The sequence below is a fragment of the Chlorocebus sabaeus genome, chromosome 8 (assembly GCF_047675955.1).
Source record: "Chlorocebus sabaeus isolate Y175 chromosome 8, mChlSab1.0.hap1, whole genome shotgun sequence".
Taxonomy (NCBI): Eukaryota; Metazoa; Chordata; class Mammalia; order Primates; family Cercopithecidae; genus Chlorocebus; species Chlorocebus sabaeus.
The window spans coordinates 58,136,153-58,160,478 of NC_132911.1; the positions used below are offsets into that span (position 1 = coordinate 58,136,153).

General features: G+C 41.1%; 1 protein-coding gene and 1 non-coding gene across 8 annotated transcripts in view; both read left to right on the forward strand.

Annotated features, from left to right (window-relative positions):
• RGS20 (regulator of G protein signaling 20) overlaps positions 1–24,326 on the forward strand; it is a 107,598-nt gene that overhangs the window by 54,738 nt on the left and 28,534 nt on the right. The gene's annotated exons all lie outside the window — the stretch shown is intronic.
• LOC119625013 (U6 spliceosomal RNA) lies at positions 9,669–9,774 on the forward strand. Its single transcript, XR_005241163.2, has one exon. It is a non-coding gene; the product is annotated as a U6 spliceosomal RNA (small nuclear RNA).

Consider the following 24,326-nt stretch of genomic DNA (forward strand, 5'->3'; position numbering starts at 1 on the left):
CCTCCTGTCCCCAGCCAAATGGCTTTTCCATGCTTTTCCTCCTCCCCTTCATTCGACTTCCAGTTCTGTCTGAACTGAGAGGCATGCATGGGGCTGAGAGGGGCCTGGATCACAGGTTCCCCCTCCTCCACCCACAAGTGAGCATCCAACTTTAAGACCAACTATTTAAGACCAAAGGACCCTACAAAAAACTCACTGAGGCCAGGCGCGGTGGTTCATGCCTGTAATCCCAGCACTTTGGGAGGCCGAGGCGGGCGGATCACGAGGTCAGGAGTTCGAGATTATCCTGGCTAACATGGTGAAACCCAGTCTCTACTAAAAATGCAAAAAATTAGCCAAGCATGATGGCATGTGCCTATAGTCCTAACTACTTGGGAGGGTAAAGCAGGAGAATCACTTGAACCCGGGAGGCGGAGGTTGCAGTGAGCTGAGATGGCACCGCTGCACTCCAGCCTGGGTGACAAGAGCAAGATTCTATCTCAAAAAAAGAAAAAACAACTCACTCAACGCTCTGCTACTTTGCTGTCGAGTGGCTCCTAAGTGTGCTGGCAAATGTGGTATCTGTGGAAAATCATCCTGCATCCAAGGCAAGATAGTATTAGAGAAAGATTTCCCAGGCTGGTGAAACCTAGAAGGCAGGACGACCAAGAGGAAGGTAAAATTAAGAGTGAATTGAAACACATTGTGTTAAATACTCAGAAACGTTACAGCAGAGAACAAGGAAATGAGAGTGTCTCTTGAGGCTGCAGTACAGGAGGATATTCCTGGAATATCATCGTGCTTTTCATGCACCTTGGAACCACAGTCAGTGGGAGCTCAGAAAACAGTGCAATTGAAATGAATGAGGCTCATGAGGAAAGGCGCTTTGTTCTTAATGTGGAACAGTAACAAAGACCCGATCATTTGAACAGGCTCAAAAAAGTACTGGGAGAGATATGTGTAGGGCACAACTGAGGGACTAAGATAAAATTATAGTATCCCAGTGCAATGCAAGGGGAAGGCTTACAGCTGAGAGTTAGGAGGGAGACTCCCTTGTTTTTGTCCATCTGTATAGTTGGTATATTGGGGATTACTAAAGCTGTAAAATCCCCAGACATAGCTCTCTGGCTTCACGTTCCACCCCATTTTAATGTCATTAGTCATTTCTTCAATGAGAAAATAGAAAGAGGGCCAAATGTCCCATCAATTAACTCTGTAGCATATCGTAACAAAAATCTGGGAGGAGCCATGGAACTAAGTGGCCAGGTGGGTTGGTATCGGAGCTGTCTTCACACTGGTCCCATTCTTCCTTGTCTCAGATAACAAAGCACGCAGATTCCTCCTGCTTGTGAACCATGTTTTTTTCTGAAGCATTTGATGTTTTCTATGTTTTGATAGCCTTCCTGTATCTATTAAGATTTAAAGAATCTTGGCTGGGCGCGGTGGCTTACGTCTGTAATCCCAGCACTTTGAGAGGCCGAGGCAGGCGGATCACGAGGTCAGGAGTTTGAGACCAGCCTGGCCAACATGGTGAAACCCGTTTCTACTAAAAATATAAAAATTAGCTTGGCATGGTGGTGCGAGCCTGTAATCCCAGCTACTTGGGAGGCTGAGGCAGAAGAATTGCTTGAACCCGGGAGGCTGAGGTTGCAGTGAGCCAAGATTGCCCCATTGCACTCCAGCTCTGGGCGACAGAGTAAGACTCAGTCTCAGAAAAAAAAAAAAAAAAAATTTAAAGAATCTTTCCAAAATATTTAAAGAGTAAGAGAGACGCTCTTGGGGATGGGGAGTGGTGGGGCAGGTAATGATTCTCCTGGGAGGCCAGAGGCCAGGCTAACAGGCTCCTGCATCTCATGGCTTCTTAGGATCCCAGAAAATGAATGGCAAGCTTACGCTTTGCATTTTAGAGGGGTAGGAAATGAGGGGCCAAAAGATTTTACCAGGATACAGGTTAAGTTTAAAGGTCATTACGGGCTACCAAGTCTAAGGGTAAGGTTTGGGATTCCTGCCTTTGGGTCATTGTGGAGCCGTCAAAGGTAGTGGGTACTGTCACCCTGATCCTGAAATACTCACAACGCCAGCCCGGAAAAACATCCATCTAGAAGTACATTCTGTAGGGTAGAGTCTCGGGTTCAATGAAGTTATGAGGCGGGTGGTGAAAGGTCAAAGCTGCCTGACCCATTCATGATGCTTGACAGAGAGCAGTCCGTCTGAAGATGGTTGACACTGAAACTACTGAAAACGGTATATGCATATGGAAAGAAAAGATGGACAATGTTGGGAGATGGAATAATGGGTGATTTTATTTAACTCCTAGAAATTTTCTTTATAGAACCTTGAAAGCAACAAATAAAGGCAGGCACATGCAGACAAGGCAGCTATAGAAAGGAAATCATGAAAGTTAGAAGCAATAGTTGGAATAAAGCAATAGATAAAGGAGATACAGAAAAGTAAAACACTGGACTTGCCGAGCTACTAAAACTTATAAAGACTAATTCTGGGAGCGGTGATTCATGCCTGCAATCCCAGCACTTTGGGTGCCCAAGTTGAGTTGATCACTTGAGGCCCAGGAGGCAGAGGTAGCCGTGATCTATAATTGCACCACCACACTCCAGCCTGGGTGACAGAGTGAGACCCTGTCTCAAGATAAATAAATAAATAAATAAATAAATAAACTATCATATCAACACAGAAAGTTATAAAGCAGCATTCAAAATCATATATACACTCTCTTGTAATCATGTAAATAATTTTTGAGAACAAAGGTAAGGAAATGCAAAATAAAATTTAAAATATTGGCATAATGGATTTACGGCATGTTATTCTTTTTAAAAATATACTTGGTAACAGTTGTTGAGCATGTAATAATTCCAGGCACTATGTGAGGATTTTACATGAATTATCATATATATTCCTCCCAGCAACCCCATAAGCCCGGTACTATTATTTTCCTGATTTGACATGGAGAAGTTGGGGTGACCTGCCTGTGGTCATAGAGGTAATGGTGGTACTGGGTCCATTTGATTCTGTGTACTCTATTATCCATTATACATACATATACACATACATATACATTTTTTTTTTTTTTTTTTTGGAGACAGGGTCTTGGTCTGTCACCCAGGCTGGAGTGCAGTGGTGTTATCTCAATTCACTGTAGCCTCTGCCTTCCAGGCTCCAGCAATCCTTCAGCCTCGGCCTCCCAAATAGCTGGGACTGCAGGTGTATGCCACCATATCTGGCTAATTTGTTGTTGTTGTTGTTGTTGTTGAGACAGGGTCTCCCTATATTGCCCAGGCTAGTCTGAAACTCCTAGGCTGAAGTGATCTACCCATGGCCTTGGTCTCCCAAAGTGCTGAGATTACAGCTGTGGGCCACCACGCCCAGCCCATTATGCTATTTTTCAAAAGGCTGCTATTATAATAGTGTACAGGTAGATATTTAAATGCATGCTTATATTAAAAATTTGGATATTAATGTTCCTATGGCAGAATGATATCATAGTCCTGGCACTTGATATTGGAGGTTTCTTGCTTCTGGTAGAGAAGTAACATTACAGAAATTAGCAATACAGAGGGAAGGAATTGTTATATGAATAATGATGAGCCATGTCTGAGAATGTATTAAAGGCGTGTGATACACTTGTCTTTGACAACTTTTGACTGATGTGGAAGGACAGAGGTGATGGAAACTCAGCAGTTAGAGGAAGGAAAATGTCTGCTGGGTGTGTATTCGCTCTCTTTCCTTCTACAGTCCTTTGTATCTAGAGTGTCTGAGACTGGGGAAATGAAGGTGACCAGTAGACAGTTGAAGAGAGAAGGGATAAGTGCCTTCCTGGGCTGGGTTCATACATTTTATTAAATTCCCAGGTATGTTATCAGACAGAAAGGGTAAAGATACACTGAGTCATGAGCTGAAACACGGAGGGATACATTATTAGTTCTCTAATCATTCATCACATATGTGTTAAATACCTTTCCATAAAACAGAATCAATCAAAGCATTATTAGGAACATGAAGAAAGCCATGTAGCCAGCAAAAGTCCAGATGCCCTGGTACCAGCAAGAGCACAAAGCTGGTATTTGAGGGGCTCTTGCTTCAGGCTATGAGCCAAAAAAGATTACCAAGACCCTCCACCAAAGAAGAGGTACACATAGCAGATAATATATGAAAAGTCAACATTGTCAGTCAAGAGGGAAATGCAAATTAAACTCACTATGAGCTGCCACTTACGCCTATTAAAATCGCCAGGGAAAAAAAAATTCTGACAATTCATCTACTGACGAGGATGTGGAACAATTGAAACTCTCATTCATTGCTGGTGGGAATAAAAAAAAGATACAGCTCCTTTGAAAGACAAGCTGGCATGTTCTTAGAAAGCAAATAAACATGCACTTACTATGTGACCCAGTGAATATTTACCCAAGAGAAATGAAAACATACACCCGCACAAAAATCTCTGCGCAAATGTTTATAGAAGCTTTATTCATAAGCACTCAAAACAGGAAATAACACAAATGTCCATCAGTAGGTGCCTGGATAAACAGTTATAAGCATATAGTTGAGTACTACTCAGCAATAAACAAGAATGAACTACTGATACACACAACCAGGTGAATCTCAAAAGCACTACACTAAGTGAAAGAAGCCCAGACTCCAAACAATGGCATGCCACATGATTTAATTTGTATGATATTTTGGAAAAGGCAAAACTATCAAATCAATCTACAAAATAATAATATATTTAAAAATGTTAAAATCATACAGGCCACATTTTCTGATCAAAATGTAAAGAAACATACAAACTAGTCAGGCTAGTCAAGAAATTAAAAATAAACTTCTAAAAGGCTGTGGATAAAAAATCTGAGCAGCAATTAGATCTGAGGTATTTGGAAATAAAAATAGTGCTATATAGCAAAACTCAGTGGATATGATCAAAGCAGTAATTGGATAAAAATTTATACTTTTAAACCCATTTATTAAAAACCAGCAGTGACAGAATGCAAATGAACTAAAACTTTAGTGTGAGAGGCCAGGAGAAAACGAAGTCATTTTTTAAAAAGTGGATAAAGAATAATGAAAATAAAAGCAGAAATTAATGAAATTTACAGTTAACAGAAAGCAAAATTGATCCATAAAGCCTAAAGCCAATTCTTTGGAAAACAGAACTACAGACTAACCTTTGGCAAATCTGATTCAGATAAGAGGATAGAAAAGCCCAAACCATCAGAAATGAGTTGTGGTGCATAACCGGATCAAGACTTTTTTACACAGAAACCAAATAACAGGTACAAGTTTAATGCCAATGTATTTGAAAATCTTAGGTAAGATAGATACTTTTCTGAAAAAATTTAAATTTAAAATATTGAGTCATATGGTAGTAGAAGATCCTAAACTACATAGAAAAAATCAAAAAGGTGTTATGAGATTTGTCCCTAAGAAAGGCATCAGGCCCTGGCCAGGCACGGTGGCTCATTGCCTGTAATCCCAGCACTTTGGGAGGCTGAGGTGGGCGGATCACGTAAGGTCAGGAGTTCAAGACCAGCCTGGCCAACATAACATGGTGAAACTCTATCTCTACTAAAAATACAAAAAAAATTAGCTGGGCATGGTGGTGCGTGCCTGTAATCCCAGCTACTCGGGAGACTGAGGCATGAGAATCGCTGGAACCCGGGAGGTGGAAGTTGCAATGAGCCGAGATTGGGCCACTGTACTCCAGCTTGGGTGATGGAGTGAGACTCTGTCTCAAAAAATACATAAAAATAAAAAGATGGAAATTTTCCAGCTTTGTTTTAAAAGGCAGAAAAATAAGAATATTTAAACTGGAGAAGGATGGCCAAAAAAAGGAAAATTAATGAAGGGAGATCCTATTCATAATAGGAACATAAATCACAAAACTGTATGCATAGGAATAACCACATAGCAAACACTTACTGAGTGCTATGTGTTGCAAGCACAATTGAAGTGCTTCACTGGTATCGCCTCATTTAATCTTCAGCTCCAGGATACTCAGTATCCCAGTTCTATTGATGAAGGAACCGAGGCTCAAAGAGATGGAATAACTTCCCCAGGCTCATGCAGCTAGTCAACAATGGAGTTGAGATTTAAGCCAATTTCCCCAGTCCTCACAGTGGATACAATTATCTTGAATTTTTTTTTTTTTTTTTTTGGCCAATTTTATAGGTAAAAATATCAAAAAAAGATACCTGGTTTTAATTTGCATCTCTTTGTTTTACATGATTTCCTGCCACATAAATTTTAATATTTATTCTTGAATCACATTTAGCTTCAATTTTTCATCTTCAGTATTTATGAAATCTTTCATTAGTTACATTCTCTCAAATGAATTCATCCCACTGGCTTCCAGCTACTGTTCGTCTGTCTATTCTGATACTTCATTGAGAATACCAATATTTTTCTAAATTTACTTGTGATAAAACTGAACATTTTTTCATAGGTGATTTTATTTGTGTGTATGTGTGTGTATATATATATATATGTAGTGTGCATGTGTGTGTTTATATACGTGGTTTCTTCATCTATTATTTTTTCATTTATTAGTGAGTAAAATGTTTAAAAAAAAAAAAGTATCAACTATTAGGTTACCCTGAAGTATGATTTGTATAGGAAAAGTAGGATAAAACCTTGATTCCTTCCCCTTATTTATCAGTTTTCAAAATTGTTCCCTATCACTGTCTAAATGTAGTCAGTGAGTTTTTTTAGTACCATTATTAATTCATAGTTTTTCACAATTTTATGTGTTTCAATGCACTGCAATTGATATACTTGTTTTTTGAGGTGGAGTCTTGCTCTGTTGCCCAGACTGGAGTGCAGTGGTACAAACTCAGTTCACTGCAACCTCCGCCTCCTGGGTTCAAGTGATTCTCCTGCCTCAGCCTCCCAAGTAGCTGGGACTACAGGCACATGCCACCACACCCAGCTAATTTTTGTATTTTTAGTAAAGACGGGGTTTCACCATGTTGGCCAGACTGGTCTCGAACTCCTGACCTCAGGTGATCCACCTGCCTAGGCCTCCCAATGTCTGCTGGGATTATAGGCATGAGCCACTGTGCCCGGCCTCAGCAGACCTTTTCTTACCACCTAGTCTGCTAAGCACAGAAGTTCTGCCCTTTGCCTATGCTTAGCTTTGGAGTGAGGGCTGATACTACCTGGGAAAGAATAAGAAAACTCCTTACCATGTTGTTAGATTCTCATAGATTGTCTCCTTTCCTACATCTGTTTGCATTTATTGAATAAATGATCTTGATATACTCAAACACTGTACAAGCAAATCGTTACTATATAATCAAAGCATTTGGGTTGTGCCTTTGCCATTTCTCAGATACTGAACTGTTGGGACTGTTAGAAGCTGGAGAAAACCTAATTCATACCTGTGTTATCAGTAGATCCACATGTGCTAATGTGGAAAGAGCCCCAAGCTACCTTGTGAGGTAAAGAAAGAGAGGCACAGAACAGTGGTATACCCTGCTTCCTTTTTCTTAAAAGTGCCTATGTATAGATATCTGGAAAGGCATACAGAAAAACAAATGATGGTGCTTTCCTCTAGGACACAGCTGTCACTATAAACCCTTCAGTGTTGTATGGTTTTTCTTATCATGTGCAGGTGCTATTCTCATATTTTAACATGACTTTTAAAAGTATATATATATGTATACATGTATATATATTTTTTGTTTGTTTTTTTGGGGACGGAGTTTTGCTCTTGTCTCCCAGGCTGGAGTGCAGTGGCGCGATCTCAGCTCACTGCCACTTCCACCTTCAGGGTTCAAGCAGTTCTCATGCCTCAGCCTCCCAAGTAGCTGGGATTACAGGCACCTGCCACCACACCTGGCTAATTTTTGTATTTTTGGTAGAGATGGGGTTTCTCCATGTTGGTCAGGCTGGTATCAAACTCCTGACCTCAGATGATCCACCCGCCTCGGGCTCCCAAAGTGCTGGGATTACAGACATAAACCACCATGCCCGACCTAAAAATATTAATAAATTATCACAGCTTAGTTAGTCAACTCAGCTGCAGATTAAAGTGCCCAGTCACCCAATGCACTTGACAGTTCTGGACAGAAGCATGAAAGTGGCTTCACGGGAGCTCCTATTCCTCACTCCACATTAGACATTGCTATGGGTTGAATTGTGTCCCCCCAGAATATATGTTGAAGTTCTAACCGTGATGCCTGTGAATATCACCTTATTTGGAAACAGGGTCTTTGCATACACCACATCTGGCTAACCAAGTGAAGATGAGGCCAAACTGGATGAAGGTGGGCCTGAAATCCAATGACTGGTGACCTTATAAGGAGGGAGAGCTTCAAAGACCCAGGCAGACATAGAGGGAAGAAGGGCAAGTGGCAAAGAAGGCAGAGATTGGGTTTCTGTTGCCACACAGGTTGCCAGAAGAGGCGAGGAAGAATCCTCCCCTAGAACCTTCAGAGGCAGGTGTCTGGCCCTGCTGACGGTTTGGTTTTGAACTTTTAGCCTCCAGAACTCTGCAAGAATGAATTTCCGTTGTTTTAAGCCATCCGGTTTGTGGTAATTTGTTACAGCAGCTCTAGGAAACTAATTCAGATGTTAAAGTTTATTCTTACGTAGAAATTGAGGTTTCTAATAAAAGGTGTGTGGATGTGGCTACTTTGATCACTCACTGGGCTCTGGCATCATAACTTCTGACCTTGGCTATATTTTCCTTTTTCTTTCTCTTTTTTTTCTTTTCCTTCTTTTTCTTTTCTCTTTTTTCCTCTCTCTCTCTTTTTTTTTTTTTTTTTTGAAACAGGGTCCTGCTCTGTCACCCAGGCTGGAGTACAGTGGCTCCGTCATGGCTCACTGCAGCCTCAAACTCCTGGGCTCAAGTGATCCTCCTGCCTCAGCCTACTGAGTAACTAGTACTATAGGCATGCACCACCACATCTGGCTAATTTTTAAATATTTGTAGAGATGGAGTCTTGCTATATAGGCTCTTCTTAGTTCTTTCATGCCAATCCAATTTTAGGTTCTCAGCCTTGGTATTTTGGGTCCACTGTGGATTCCCCTATTCTCTCCTTCTTTCTCTTCCTATTTTTGATCTTATCCCGTACAGATCTCCCTTCATGTCCCTGCCCCCAGACTGTAATTTGTGATATTTGCTGTCACCTCTTATCCATTCTTGTGCACGAGATAATCTTAGTTTCTTTATGTAGTTCACTAATTTAACAAGCCGGACTGAACTGAATGTAAACAGGCAGTGAATTTCTTCTCCTATCACCACATTCAAACAGTATCGGTTTTCCCCTCCTCTCCCTTCAACTCTTTTTTTTTTTTTTTTGGAGACAGAGTCTTGCTCTGTCGCCCAGGCTGGAGTGCAGTGGCCGGATCTCAGCTCACTGCAAGCTCCGCCTCCCGGGTTTACGCCATTCTCCTGCCTCAGCCTCCGAGTAGCTGGGATTACAGGCGCCCGCCACCTCGCCCGGCTAGTTTTTTGTATTTTTTAGTAGAGACGGGGTTTCACCGTGTTAGCCAGGATGGTCTCGATCTCCTGACCTTGTGATCCACCCGTCTCGGCCTCCCAAAGTGCTAGGATTACAGGCTTGAGCCACCGCGCCCGGCCTCTCCCTTCAACTCTTATCTCGTGCAGATTCTAGAGTTTTTCAGGTCAATGTCCGTATTAGAACAGTCTCATTTTCAGGCGTTAAAAAAATTCAGTACTCACTTCGGCAGCACATGTACTAAAACTGGAACAATATAGAGAAATTAGCATGACCCCTGCGCAAGGATGACGTGCAAATTCGTGAAGCATTCCATAAAAAGAAAAAAGAAGCAACAAATTGTTTTTTAATGTTTAGTCCCGGCCAGGCGTGGTGGCTCATGCCTGTAATTCCAGCACTTTGGGAGGGATCACCTGAGGTCAGGAGTTTGAGACTAGCCTGGCCAACATGGTGAAACTCTGTCTCTACTAAAAATACAAAAATTAGCTGGGTATGGTGATGCACACCTGTAATCCCAGCTACTCGGGAGGCTAAGGCAGGAGAATCTCTTGAACCTGGGAGGCGGAGCTTGCAGTGAGCCGAGATCGCGCCACTGCACGTCCAGCCTGGGCAATGGAGCGTGACTCTGTCTCAAAAACAAAACAAAACAAAAGGTCAGTCCCCTTGAAATCAAACTTTAGTGCCTTCCATTTCAGTTTCCCCTCACCCCGCTTTGGCTTCTCCAGAGGTCGGGCAGACCAACCGTCGCAGGGGAGAGGAGGAGAGCCCTTCCGGTTCCTCTCTGCTTTCTCCCCTTTCCAAGCTCTGCTGCCATGGATGCAGCACTGCTAAAGACAGAGGTGGTGTCGGTCAGTGGGAATTCAGACCAGTCTTCCCCCTACAGGGATCTCCCCACTCCTGCCTGACCTCTTCAGCTTTGGTACCAGTCATACAGCCCTAGGGTCCTCCTCCCCAATCGAACAGTTTTGCACAGGATCCTTCAAGAAGATTCAAGCTTGGCCCCCTTCCATGTCTCCCATGGAAAAACTCACCCATTCACGCTGCTGGTTGCTTCCCTTTTTCCTAGACCTGGCTGTTCCAACCAGCCCTTCCCATTCAGTCTCAGGCAGTCCCAGGGAAGCTGCAGTCTCTGTACCTCTCAGACTCTGCCAGGTTCTCCCCAGGAGTCTTCTGCATCATCAGGACCAGGACAGGGCTGGTGCCTGAGTTTCCTTCTTTTTTAAAAATGTGTTTGGAATTGGAGTCTCACTATGCTGTCCAGGCTGGTCTTGAACTCCTGGCCTCATTCAAGCCTCTCAAGTAGGTGTGGTTATAGGCATGAACCACCCCACCTGACATTTTTACTGATATATTTTACCGTATTTTATCGAATTCTAGATTCACTATTGTTTCTTGTATTCTATACTTACCCTTGGGGTCTACTTTTCTCGGTAAAATATACTTTAATAATTTTCTTTCCAAGAGTCTATGAGCAAATACTCATCTGAGGACTGTGTTCATCTCTTCTGGCATGCTCCCCCAGGATCTCTTCTGTCTCCAGTAGATGGTGGGAGAGAAAGGAATAGACATGCTACTGGGCGTTCTCTACTACAAATTTCCTTCTGTGAAATCTCTTTATCTCTAAAATATTCTCAAGATTATCAGTATGTGATTTCCATTAATTCTCCTACTAAGTTTTACATAGAAGTGTCAGAAGCTCTCTTTAGAATATGTGGGCACACATCACTCACGGTCCTTGCCTTTGGAGACTCAGAGACTTTGGAAACCCTGATATGACAGGAAACATTCCATTTAGTGTCCTGTTACAGTAACCCTCCCTGGCTACATAATGTTCATCTAACTTTTCTAATCACTTTCAAAAGATTCCTGCATTCAGTCAAGTACTTAAGTACACAAGTACTCAAGCTCCATTTTTTTTTTCTGGGGTCTCACTCTGTTGCCCAGGCTAACTGTGGTGGTATGACCACAGCTCACTGCTGTCTCCACCTCCTGAGCTCAAGTGATCCTCCCACCAAGTGATCCTCCCACCTCAACCTCCTAAAGAGCTGGGAATACAGGCATGTACCACAAAGTCCAGCTAATTTTTTATTTTTCATAGAGACAAGGTTTCACTGTGTTGCCCAGGATGGTCTCAAACTCCTGACCTCAAGTGATCCGTCTGCCTCAGCCTCACAAAGTGCTGGGATTACAGGCATGAGTCACTGTACCCAGCCTAAGACCCATTTTTGCAGACAGTACTATTAAATTTACTGACATATTTTATCGAATTCTAGATTTACTATTGTTTCTTGTATTCCACACTTCCCCTGGGGATCTACTTTTCTTGGTAAAATATGCGTTAATAATTTTTTTGCAACGGTCTGTGAGAGATAAGCTCTCTGAGTCTTATCTCAGAGGAAGATATTATCTGTTTTCTTCTGGGATCTGTTGTTGCTGAAGAGAAGTGTGGTTGTTGGCCTAATTATCATTCTTTTGTAGGAAACTTTTTTCTCTGGTAGTTTCTTAAATTATCTGTCAATTCCTGATGTTTTAAAGTTTACCATGATGTTTCTAGTAGTGGATTTTTGTTTATTTGTCCTGCTTTGTAAAGAGAGAGACTTTCTCAGTGTCTAGTCAATTCATGTTGCTATAACAGAATTCCATTAACTGACTGGCTCAAACGACCAGATTTGTTTCTCACAGTTCTGGAGGCTGGGAAGTCCAAGATCAAGGCACTGGCAGATAGGTGTCTGGTGAGGGCTGCTTCCTGGTTGCCAGAAACCAGAAACTCTCTTCTCACCACACCCTCACAGGGTGGATAAAGAGGGAAAGAGCTCTGTGAAGCCTCTTTTATAAGGACACGAATCCCTTTCATAAAGGCCCCATTCTCATGACCTAATCACTCCCTAGGGCCCCACTTCCAAATATCATCACCTTGGGGCTTCAATTAATGAATTTTGTGGTAGACATAAACATTCAGTCTACAGCGGTGAGGATTTGTGTTTTTTTCAATTCTAGAAATTCTCAGAACACCTACTTTCTTTTTGTTTGATTGTGTTTTGTTTTTGTTTTTGTTTTTGTTTTTTGAGATAGAATTTCACTCATGTTGCCCAGGCTGGAGTGCAGTGGTGCGACCTCAGCTCATTGCAACCTCTGCCTCCCGGGTTCAAGTGATTCTCCTGCCTCAACTTCCTGAATAGCTGGGATTACAGGCACATGCCACCATACCCAGCTAATTTTTTGTATTTTTAGTAGAGACGGGGTTTCACCATGTTGGCCAGGCTGGTCTGGAACTCCTGACCTCAGGTGATCCGCCTGCCTCAGCCTCCCAAAGTGCAGAGATTACAGGCATGAGTCACCATGCCCAGCCTCCTACTTTCTTTTTAACTGTTATTTTCCCATCATTATCTCCATTTTCCTTATATTAAACTCCTGTTAAATGTACATTGAAACTGGTAACTCTACACTCCCTTACTCTTTTACCTTTAAACAGCATTAAGATAAAATTTACATACCATAAAGTTTACTCATTTAAAGAGCACAGGCCAGGCACAGTGGTTCATACCCGTTGTCCCAGCACTTTGGGAGCCAAGGCAGGAGGATCACTTGAGCCCAGGAGTTGGAGACTGCAGTGACCTATGATCACACCATTGCACTCCAGTCTGGGTGACAGAGGCTGACTCTGTCTCAGTCAGTCACAATCAGTAGTTTTTAGTATACTTACAGAATTGTGCAGCCATCATCATAATCTAATTTTAGGACATCTTCATCAAAAGAAACCTTATACCCATTAGTAGTCATTAGCAACAATCACCGCTATCTAATTCCTGAATATTTTCTTTTTTTTTTTTTGAGATGGAGTCTCGCTCTATCACCCAGGCTGGAGTGCAGTAGCATAATTTTGGCTCACTGCAACCTCTGCCTCCTGGGTTCAAGCAGTTCTCCTGCCTCAGCCTCCTGAGTAGTTGAGATTACAGGTGTGTGCCACCACACCCAGTTAATTTTTGTATTTTTAGTAAAGACAGGGTTTCACCATGTTGGTCAGGCTGGTCTCGAACTCCTGACCTCGTGATCCACCCGCCTCAGCCTCCCAAAGTGCTGAGATTACAGGCATGAGCCACTGTGCCCAGTCTCCTGAATATTTTCATAATTCTGAAAAGAAATCCCATACCCACTAGCAGTCACTCTTCATTCTCCTTACCGCATCCCCTGGTAACCACTAATTTACTTCCAGTCTCTATGGATTTGTCTAGTCTGAAAATTTCTTATAAATGGAATCATACATTATGTAGCCTTTTGTGTCTGCCTTCATTCACTTAACATATTTTTTCTTTTTTTTTTTTTTTTTTTGTGAGATGGAGCTTTGCTCTTGTTGTCCAGGCTGAAGTACAATGGCACAATCTCAGCTTGCTACAACCTCCACCTCCCGGGTTCAAGCAATTCTCTTGCCTCGGCCTCCTGAGTAGCTGGGACTACAGGTGCCCACCATCACACCCAGCTAATTTTTTGTATTTTTAGTAGAGATGGGGTTTCACTGTGTTGGTCAGGCTGGTCTCGAACTCTTCACCTCAAATGATCCACCTGCCTCGGCTTCCCAAAGTGCTGGGATTACAGGCATGAGCCACCGTGCCCAGCCTTCACTTAACATATTTTCAAGGCTCATCCATGTTGTAGCAGGATCCAGTACTTCATTCCTTTTTATAGCTGAATAAATATTGCCTTGTACAGACGTATCATGTTTTATTCATTCATCAGTTGATAGATATTTGTGTTTTTCCACTTTTTGACCATTATGTATAATGTTTACAACAATAAACAGCATTTGTTTACAAGTTTTTGTGTGGACATGTGTTTTCAGTTTTCTGGGCATATATATAGGAGTAGAATTGCTGTGTCATTTGGAAACTTCATGTTTAACGTTTTGAGGACCTGTCAAACTGTTTTCCAAAGTGGCTAACCCATTTTACATTCTCACATGTAGCATATGAGGATTCTAATTTCTTCACATCCCAACACTAATTGTCTACTTTTATTCTACCTATCCTAGTAGGAATAAAATAGTATTTCATTGTGGTAGAGACTTTATTTCCCTAATGACCGATGATGTTAATCGTCTTTTCATGTGTATATTGGCCATTTGAAATATCTAGTCAAATCCTTTCTCCATTTTTAAATTGGGCTTTCTCTCCTTTTTCTTAAGTTGTAAGAGTTCTTTATATATCTTGAATACAAGTCTCTTATCTGATATGTGACTTCCAAATATTTTTTCCCAGTCTGTATCTGTGGGTTGTCTTTTCACTATTTTTTTTTTTTTTTTTTTTGGAGACAGAATCTTGCTCTGTCACCCAGGCTGCAGTGCAATGGCACAGTCTCGGCTCACTGCAACCTCCACCTCCCAGGTTCAAGAGATTCTCCTGCCTCAGCCTCCTGAGTAGCTGGGATTTCAGGCACGCACCACCACGCCCGGCTTATTTTTGTATTTTTTTTAGTAGAGCCAGGGTTTCACCATGTTGGTCATGCTGGTCTGGTGTCATTTGAAGCATAACTTTTTTTTTTTGAGACAGAGTCTTGCCCTGTTGCCCAGGCTGCAATGCAGTGGTGTGCTCTTGGCTCACTGCAACCTTTGCCTCCTGGGTTCAAACAATTCTAGTGCCTCAGCCTCCCAAGTAGCTGGGATTACAGGTGCATGCCATCAAGCCTGGCTAATTTTTGTATTTTTAGCAGAGACAAGGTTTTACCATGTTTAGTGGTCTTGAATTCCCGGCCTCAGGTGATCTACTCGCCTCGGCCTCCCAAAGTGCTGGAATTACAGGCACGAGCCACTGCACTCAGCCATAAAAATTTTTAATTTTTATTAAGTCCCAGTTATCAATCTTCTCTGTTTTACTTATGCTTTTGGTGTCATGTGTGAGAAATCATTGCTTCACTGCAGGTCATGAAGATTTACTGTTGTGTTTTCTTCTAAGCATTTTATAGTTTTAGCTCTTAGATTTTGATCTGCTTGAGTTAGTCTGTGTGTATGGTGTAAGGTAAGGGTCTTACTTTATCCTTTTGCATGTGGATATTCACTACTGTCAGCACCATTTGTTGAAAAGACTGTTCTTTCCCATTTCGAATTGGCTTGGCCTTTTTGTCCAAGTAGCTCTCCTGAGCTACTCAGGAGACTGAGGCAGGAGGATCACCTGAGCCCAGGTGTTATGTTGTTCAGCCTGGGCAACATAGCAAGACCTTATCTCTAAAAACAAAACAAAACAAAACAGGCACCTGGGATTTTGATAGGGATTGCATTGAATCTGTACATTACCTTGAGAAATGTTGCCATCCTAACAGCATTAAGTCTTTTATAAATATGGGATGTTTTTCCACTTATTTAGATTTTTTTTTTTTTTTGAGACAGGGTCTTACTCCCATTGCCCAGGCTAGAGCACAGTGGTGTGAGCTTGGCTTACTGCAGCTTCAGCTTCTGGGCTATGTGATCCTCCCACTTCAGCTTCCTGAGTAGCTGGGACTACAGGCACACACCACCATGCCTGGCCAATTTTTTGTATTTTCAGTAGAGAAGGTACCCTGTTGCCTGGGCTGATCTTAAACTCCTGGGCTCAAGTGATCTATCCACCTCAGCCTCCCAAAGTGCTGGGATTATAGATGTGAGCCATCATGCCCAGCCCTGTTTAGATATTCTTTACTTTCAGCAATTGTTTTGTGGTTTGCAGTGTATAAATCTTATAATTCTTTTATTAAATCTATTCCTAATTATTTTATCTCTTGATACTATTATTGGAATTATTTCCTTAATGTCACTTCCAGAATGTTCACTGCTAGTGTACAGAAATACAATTGATTTTTGTTTGTTAATATTGTATCCTGCAACTTTGCTGAACTCATTTATTAGTTCTGATAATTTTTTTGTTTGTTTTTAGTGGAATATTTAGGATTTTTTAATAAGCAAGATCATGTCATTTGCAAATAGGGATATAGAGATAGTTTTACTTCCTTTTCAATTTGAATGTCTTTTATTTATTTTTCTTGCCGTATTGCCCAGGCTGGAGCTTCCAACATATTACAAATAGAAGTGGTAAAAGTAGATTTTTTTTCTTATTTCTGATCTTAGAGAGAAAGCCATCAGTCTTTCAGTGTTTAATATGATCTTAGATATAGGTGTGTTATAGGTGCCTTTGGTCAGGTTTACGAAGCTTCCTTACATGCCTATTTTGTTGAATATTACTTATTGTGAAATGCATTAGATTTTGTCAAATAATTTTTTTTTTTGAGACGGGGCTGTCTCACTCTGTTGCTCAGACTGGAGTGCAGTGGTACAATCTCAGCTCACTGCAACCTCCTGCTCCTGGGCTCAAGCGATTCTCCTACCTCAGCCTCCTTAGTAGCTGGGATTACAGGCACATGCCATCACACCTGGCTAATTTTTGTATTTTTTAGTAGAGATAGGGTTTCACCATGTTGGCCAGGCTGGTCTTGAACTCCTGACCTCAGGTGATCCACCCACCTCGGCCTCCCAAAGTGCTGGGGTAACAGGTGTGAGCCACTGTGCCTGACCAAATAATTTTTCTCAGTCTATTGTGATTTTTGTCCCTTACTTTATTGATATGGCTATTACATTTATTTTTTATGTTAAACTAACCTTGCATACTTACATTAAATTCTACTTAGTTGTGGCATATAATCCTTTTTTTACATGTTGCTAGATTCAGTTTGCTAGTATTTTAAGATTTTTGCAACTGTATTCATAAAAGATGATTACAGTGTCTTTATTTGGTTTTGGTATCAGAGTAATACTGGTCTCAGAGAATAAGTTGGGAAGTATTCACTCCCCTTCCATTTTTTGGAACAGTTTTTGAAGAACTGGTAGTCCTTCTTTGCTAAATGTTTGGTAGGATTCACCAGTGAAGCCAACTTGATCTGAGCTTTTCTTTTCTTTTCTTTTCTTTTTTAATACACCAGCCTGAACAGATCTGGGCTTTCCTTTGTGGGATTTTAAAAAATCACTAACTCAGTCTGTTTACTTGTTAAAGTTCCTTCTTTAGTTAATTTTGTTAATTTATGACTTTCCAGGATTTTTTCCATTTCATCTAAGTTTTCTAATTGGTTGCCATACAGTTGCTCCATTATCATTCTTTTTATTTCTGTAAGATCAGTAGTAATTTCCCATCTTTCATTCCTGATTTTGGTAATTTAAGTCTTCATTTTTCTTGGTCAACTAGCTAAGGTTTGTCAATTTTGTTGATCTTTTCAAATAACTAACTTTTGGTTTCATGAATTTTCTGTTGTATTTTTCTATTTCTCTTTTCTATTCCATTGTGTTTGGAAAATATACTTTGTATTATAATAATGATTTTAGATCTATTGAGGCTGTTTTATGACCTATTATATGGTCTATTCTAGAGAATTTTCATGTGCATTTGAGAAGAATACGTATTTCACTGATGCAGGTGGAGTGCTCTATAGATGTCTGTTAGGTGTAGTTAGTTTATAGTGTCCTGATGTCCTCTATTCATATCCTTGTTGATCTTCTATCTAATTGTTCTGTCCATTATTGAAAGCAAGGTATTGAACTTTATTACTGTTGTCATTGAATTGTTGGTTTTTCCCTTCAATTCTGTCAGTTTTTGATATATGTATTTTTGTGGTTCTGTTATTGGGTGTATATATATTTATAATTGTTATATCTTCCTGAGACATTAGCTCTTTTATCATTATAAAATGTCCCTATTAATCTCTAGTAACATTTTGTGTAATAGTATTTTATTTGCTATTATTAGAGCCACTCCAGCTCTCTTATGGTTGCTGTTGCCAGATATATATTTTTCCATCCTTTTACTTTCTATCTATTTGCATTTTTGAATCTAAAGTGTGTCTCTTGTAGACTGCATATAGTTGGATTATGTTTGTATTCATTGTATTCTGGCAATCTCTGTCTTTTGACTGGATTGTTTAATCCGCTCACTTTTCACCTGTCATTGTCATTGATCCATTTAGATTCACCTTTGTGTTTTTCTTTTTGCTTTCTATATATTTCATGACTACTAGGTTCCTCTTTTCCTCCCTTATTAACTTCCTTTGTTTTATGTTGATATTTTCTAGTGTACCATTTTGCTTCTTTAGTAATTTTTTCACCATATGTGTATTTTTTTTATTTTAATTTTTACTCTTTCTTTGAGACAGAGTGTCACTTTGTCACACAGGCTGGAGTGCAGTGGTACAATCATAGCTCACTGCAGCCTCAAACTCCTAGGCTCAACAGTCCTCCTGCCTCAGCCTCCCAAGTAGCTAGGACTACATGTGTGTACCCTCATGCCAGATAATTTTTAAAATTTTTTTTAGAGATAGGGTTTCACTATGTTGTCCAGGCTGTTCTGAACTGCTGGTCTCAAGTGATCCTCCTTCCTTGACCTCCCAAAGTGCTGGGATTTCAGGCATGAGAAAATGTGCCTGGCCCTGAGGTAATTTCTTAATGTCCTCTATAATGCTTATAATACCTTTCTTAATGTATCAAAATCAACTTTAGATGTATACTACCTTAATTCTAGTAAGATATAGAAAGTTTGCTCTTATATATAGCTCCTTTCTCTCCCTACTGTTTTGTGGTTACTACTGCTATACATATTAAGGTGTATATATATTACAAATCCAATAATATATTGTTATAGTTACTGCTTTATATAATCCTCCCAAAGTGCTGGGATTACAGGTGTGAGCCACTGCGCCCGGCCAATCCTATGTCTTTTAAAGAAGCTAAGAAAAGAAATAAGAGCAGAAATACATGTATAGAGTTTCTTCTTTAAAAAAATACTAGACCTGGCCCGGTGGCTCACATTTGTTATCCTAGCACTTTGGGAGGTCAAGAAAGGCAGATTGCTTGAACTCAGGAGTTTGAGACCAGCCTGGGCAACATACTGAGACCCCGTCTTTACAAAAAATATAAAAATTAGCCTGGCATGGTAGTGTGTGCCTGCGGTCCCAGCTACTTGGGGAGCTGAGGCAGGAAGATCACTTGAGCCCGGGAGGCAGAGGTTGCAGTGAGCCAAAATCATGCCACTGCACTCCAGCCTGGGCGACAGAGCAAGATTCTGTCTTTAAAAAAAAAATTCCAGAAACTTTAAACAATTGTTTTTAAGTAACTCACTAGTTATATGATTATATTTTGCTGGAGAGAGGGTCTACATCCCTCACGTAGCCATTCTGGAACCACCCTGCAGATGGTGTGCCTCGTCTTTTTATCTCTTAGTCTTTCTGAACAAGATTCTGAATTAATCCTTCAGTACTAATTTCTAATATCCTTGAAACTTTCTACTTGATTCTTTTTCCTGACTACCTGTTCTTATTTTATTTCTATTTGTTTTAGTTTCCTATTTTTTGACATTTTAAATGTAAGTGATTTCTTCATTATTATTTGAGCATCTCAACTTTATTTTTCATTTTCTTCTATAACATTCAATTCATATTCCAGTGGGTGATTTTCATGACTGTCTTTCTTCGTATGTTTTGGAATTTTAGTTTGCAAGTCCTTTTTTTTTTTTTTTTTTTTTTTTTGAGAGTGTCTTGCTTTGTTGCCCAGGCTGGAGTGCAGTAGAATGATTATAGTTGACTGCAGCTTTGACCTCCTGGGCTCAAGCATTCCTCCAACCTCTGCCTCCTGAGTAGCTAGGACTACAGACGTGTGCCATCAGACCAGCTAATTTTTTAATTTGTTTTATTTTTTTTGAGACAGAGTCTTGCTCTGTCACCCAGGCTGAAGTGCAGTGCTGCATGTTGGTTCACAGCAACCTCCGCCTACTGGGTTCAAGAGTTTCTCCTGCCTCAGCCTCCCAGATAGCTGGAATTACAGATGCACCACCACGCCTGGCTAATTTTTGTATTTTTAGTACAGAGAGGGTTTCACCATGTTGACCAGGCTGGTCTCGAACTCCTGACCTCAAGTGATCTACCCACCTTGGCCTCCCAAAGTGCTGGGATTACAGGCGTGAGCCACTGTGCCTGGCCTAGTTTTTAAATTTTTTTGTAGAGATGGGGCTCATATGTTGCTCAGGCTGGTCTTGAACTCCTGGCCTCAAGCAATCCTCCTACTTCTGCCTCCCAAAGCACTGGGATAATAGGCATGAGCCACCATGCCCAGCTGCAAGTTCATTTTAAAGTAATTGTTTCATTCTTTTTTGTTGTTGATCTTTTTTCTGTCCTCCTTAGTTTTTACTTATCTCCATCTAGAAATATTAAGATTTCCTTCACTGAACATCTGGGCATCCTACTAAGAGCCAGATGTTATGATGACAATTCAGAATTTCTGCCCAAGTGATATTGTGAACATGGCAGATTTCAGAACCAGCAGTTCCAGCTCATTCCAGACTACTGAGATGTCTATATGCTCCCATATTCCACATCTAGGCTCAGCAGAGGTCAGCTACAGTTAGTGTTTCTTATAAGCTTCCTTCATAAGGAAGAGGAGATTCTTTTCAACTTTTAAAGCAGTGACTGCAGCTCCAGCCCCACATTTAACCTGGAGCAATTTTAGACCCTTTTAGCTTCTGGACTGATGTTGCCTCTGCCTATTACTTGGACCTACAGCCAAGCAGGCCCGCTGCTTCCACTGTGCCCATTGATTTACATTGCCATTGCATTTCTGGTTGGAGGTATATTTATCTTGGTTTTGAACTCATCTACATGCTTTTAGGCTTTTCTTATCTGTCATTGCTTTTGCTTGGAACAGAATCAGTGATTAAAGTGAGATCATTGCCCCAGCTTGCCCAGAGTCCCAATCCCATCCTGAATTTGCAGTCAGATATTTCAGGCTGTAGTCTTTAGCTTCTCTGTAACATTCACAGTAGCTTTCTGGATGGAAGCGATGGGTGGAATGGATCGGCAAGACACAGAAACCAGGAGTAAAAAGAAATATGAACCAGAGTTTGGGTAGGGTAATGGTGAGGCCTGCGGCAGGGTTCCCAGCACAGCAAGATTCTGTGCAGGACAACAAAGTTAGAAGTGAAACCGAGGTGGCTGGAGGTGGTGGCTCATGCCTGTAATCCCAGCATTTTGGGAGGCCAAGGTGGGCGGATCACCTGAGGTCAGGAGTAAAAATACAAAATTAGCCGGGCATGGTGGCACATGCCTGTAATCCCAGCTACTCAGGAGGCTGAGGCAGGAGAATCTCTTGAACCCGGGAGGCAGAAGTTGTGGTGAGCTGAGATCGCGGCATTGCACTCCAGCCTGGGCAACAAGAGCGAAACTCAGTCTCAAAAAAAAAAGAAGTTAAAACGAAGTAAGATGTTCAAGGTCAGTGTCTAAAGCAGGAAACAGCTAGATTCCTAAGGAGTAATCTAGTAGCACTGTGTTTTGACAAAGATGTTACTAACAGAGGCCCTGTGGGAGCCATGGTCTACCCAGCCATACTGCCCAAAGGAAAAATACTTCAAGAGCCAAGGTTTATTAAAGCAAAAGTAGGCCGGGCTCAATGGCTCACACTTGTAATCTCAGCACTTCGGGAGGCTGAGGCAGGAGCCTCGCTTGAGCCCAGGAGTTCGGGACATAATGAGATCCCACCTCTACAAAAAGAATTTTTTTCGTTCCTGCTCCTTGGGAGACTTGGACAGGAGGATTGCTTGAGCTCAGGAGGTTGAGGCTGCAGTGAGCCGTGTTCACACCACTGTACTGCAGCCTGGGCAACAGAGTGAGATCCTGTCTCAAAAAACAAAGAAGAAAATGGATTTGGGATTTGGGTCTCCTCCAGGAGAATTTGTCCTCTCAAATTTTCTTATATTATGGTCTAACTCTTTCAAGGCCCTAAACTATCCTCTGATGGTAGGATCCTGCTGCTTAGGGTCTTTGAAGAAGGCTTTTAATTTATGTATTTTTGGATTCTTGGTTCTCCTTCATCAGGAGCTCATCTGTGGTTCCATATCTTTCTGGAACAGGAAACTTGAGTCTAAGGCCTTAAGAGATAAGAGATTTTTTTTTTTTAAAACACAATCCTTGGTGTTTCATTGTATTCCCATTGCGTAATTTAATAATGGCTATTTTCAGGATTTGGGCACTATAGGGAAAATAAATAACTATTAATGGAATCTGGCTACCACATGTGTTCACCAGAAAATAAGAAATAACTACTCTGGGTTGGACACGGTGGCTCACACCTCTAATCCCAGCACTTTGGGAGGCTGAGACAGGCGGATCACTTGAGGTCAGGAATTCGACACCAGCCTGGCCAACATGGTGAAACCCCATCTCTACTAAAAATACAAAAACTAGCCAAGCGTGGTGGTGGGCGCCTGTAATCCCAGCTGCTCTGGGAGGCTGAGGCAGGAGAATTGCTTGAACCCAAGAGGCGGAGGTTACAGTGAGCTGAGATCGCATCACTGCACTCCAGCCTGGGTGACAGAGCAAGACTCCATCTCAAAAAAAAAAAAAAAAAAGGTAAGAAAGAACCTCTCTGAGATAATTAGTTAGGTTAAAACTTTTTTAAAAACTAGTTACTGGTTTCAATCCCAAAATACTAAAAGATTGTGATCAAAACTAAGAGTTTGCCTTGGCTTTTAGTTGAATTTTGAAAGTCCTCTTAAATGTCGAATTCCTAGGAATTTGGAAAAGCCTTGTTTGAGGATTGCCTCTTGGTTGAGATCTGAAATGTTTAATAAGCCATCAACCTGTATTATTCCCATTTCCTCAGGATGCTTTTTTTTGTTTTTTGGGGTGTTTTTTTGGGACAAGGTCTCACTCGGTCACTCAGGCTAGAGTGCAGTGGTGGAATCACAGCACACTGCAGCCTCAGCCTCCTGGGCTCAAACAATCCTCTCACCTCAGCCCGCCGACCGAATAACTGGGACTACAGGCGTGTGCCACCACACCCAGCTAATTTTTATATTTTTGTGTAGAGATGGGGTTTCTCCATGTTGCCCAGGCTGGTCTCAAATTCCTGAGCTCAAGCGATCCGCCCACCTCATCCTCCTAAAGTGCTGGGATTACAGGCATGAGGCACCATGTCCAGCCTTCAGGCTGCTTTTGAAATCCCATACATGTTAGCATATGAGGTTGCTAACAATGATTTCACATTCATCTAAGTTCTGAGCCCTAGGACCGTCAGGTGAAGGCAGCCAGTACCTGGGGGATGATGTGTGTGACTTACATGATCATCCCAAAGGACAGTAAAATGATGCCCAGCATTCTCTGCCAAAGACAGACTAAAAAAGGAGAGAAGAACACTGTCAAAAGGCATTGATTCCACGTTAGTTAGAAAGGACAAATGGAAATGACATGTGCACAGAGTTCTCCCACAGATATGATGAAGGCAAAGAAGAAGATGTATGAAGCTGGTTTGGCTAATTAGATCCTATACCGATGTCTGAAAAGACTAGTGGAATTAACATATACATTGATGGCATATTTTTACAATCTTGTAAATAGGTAGCATTTATTTCAGTGGTATAGTAAAAGAATGATTATCTTTTAAACCTGAGAAGAGTTTGCTTAGTAAGGTAAGGGTGACTCAACATCGAGAAATGCATTAATTCACTTCATTAACTATTCAAAGGAGGAAATCGATATGCTCATCTAAATAGATTTTTTAAATCTAAAAGAATTCAACATATTAAAAACTTTATTAAGGAAATTTTCAACCACACATATGTAGAGAGGATGGTATAGCAAACCCTGTGTCAGTCAACTTCAACAATTATCAAATCAACATTTGCTTCTTTTTAATATTTGTGTTTTACTAACACTTTTAGTTCCCCTCAGGCTCTTGCATTTCTCCACAGACAGCAGGGTATGGTGTAAATGATCACTGCCACCACCAAACACTCCAACATTTAGGAAGGTAGTGAAAGCCATTCCCATTAATTTAGAATTTTTTGTACGGAGAGGTGAGAGATTGTTAGTAAACTTTTCCAGGAA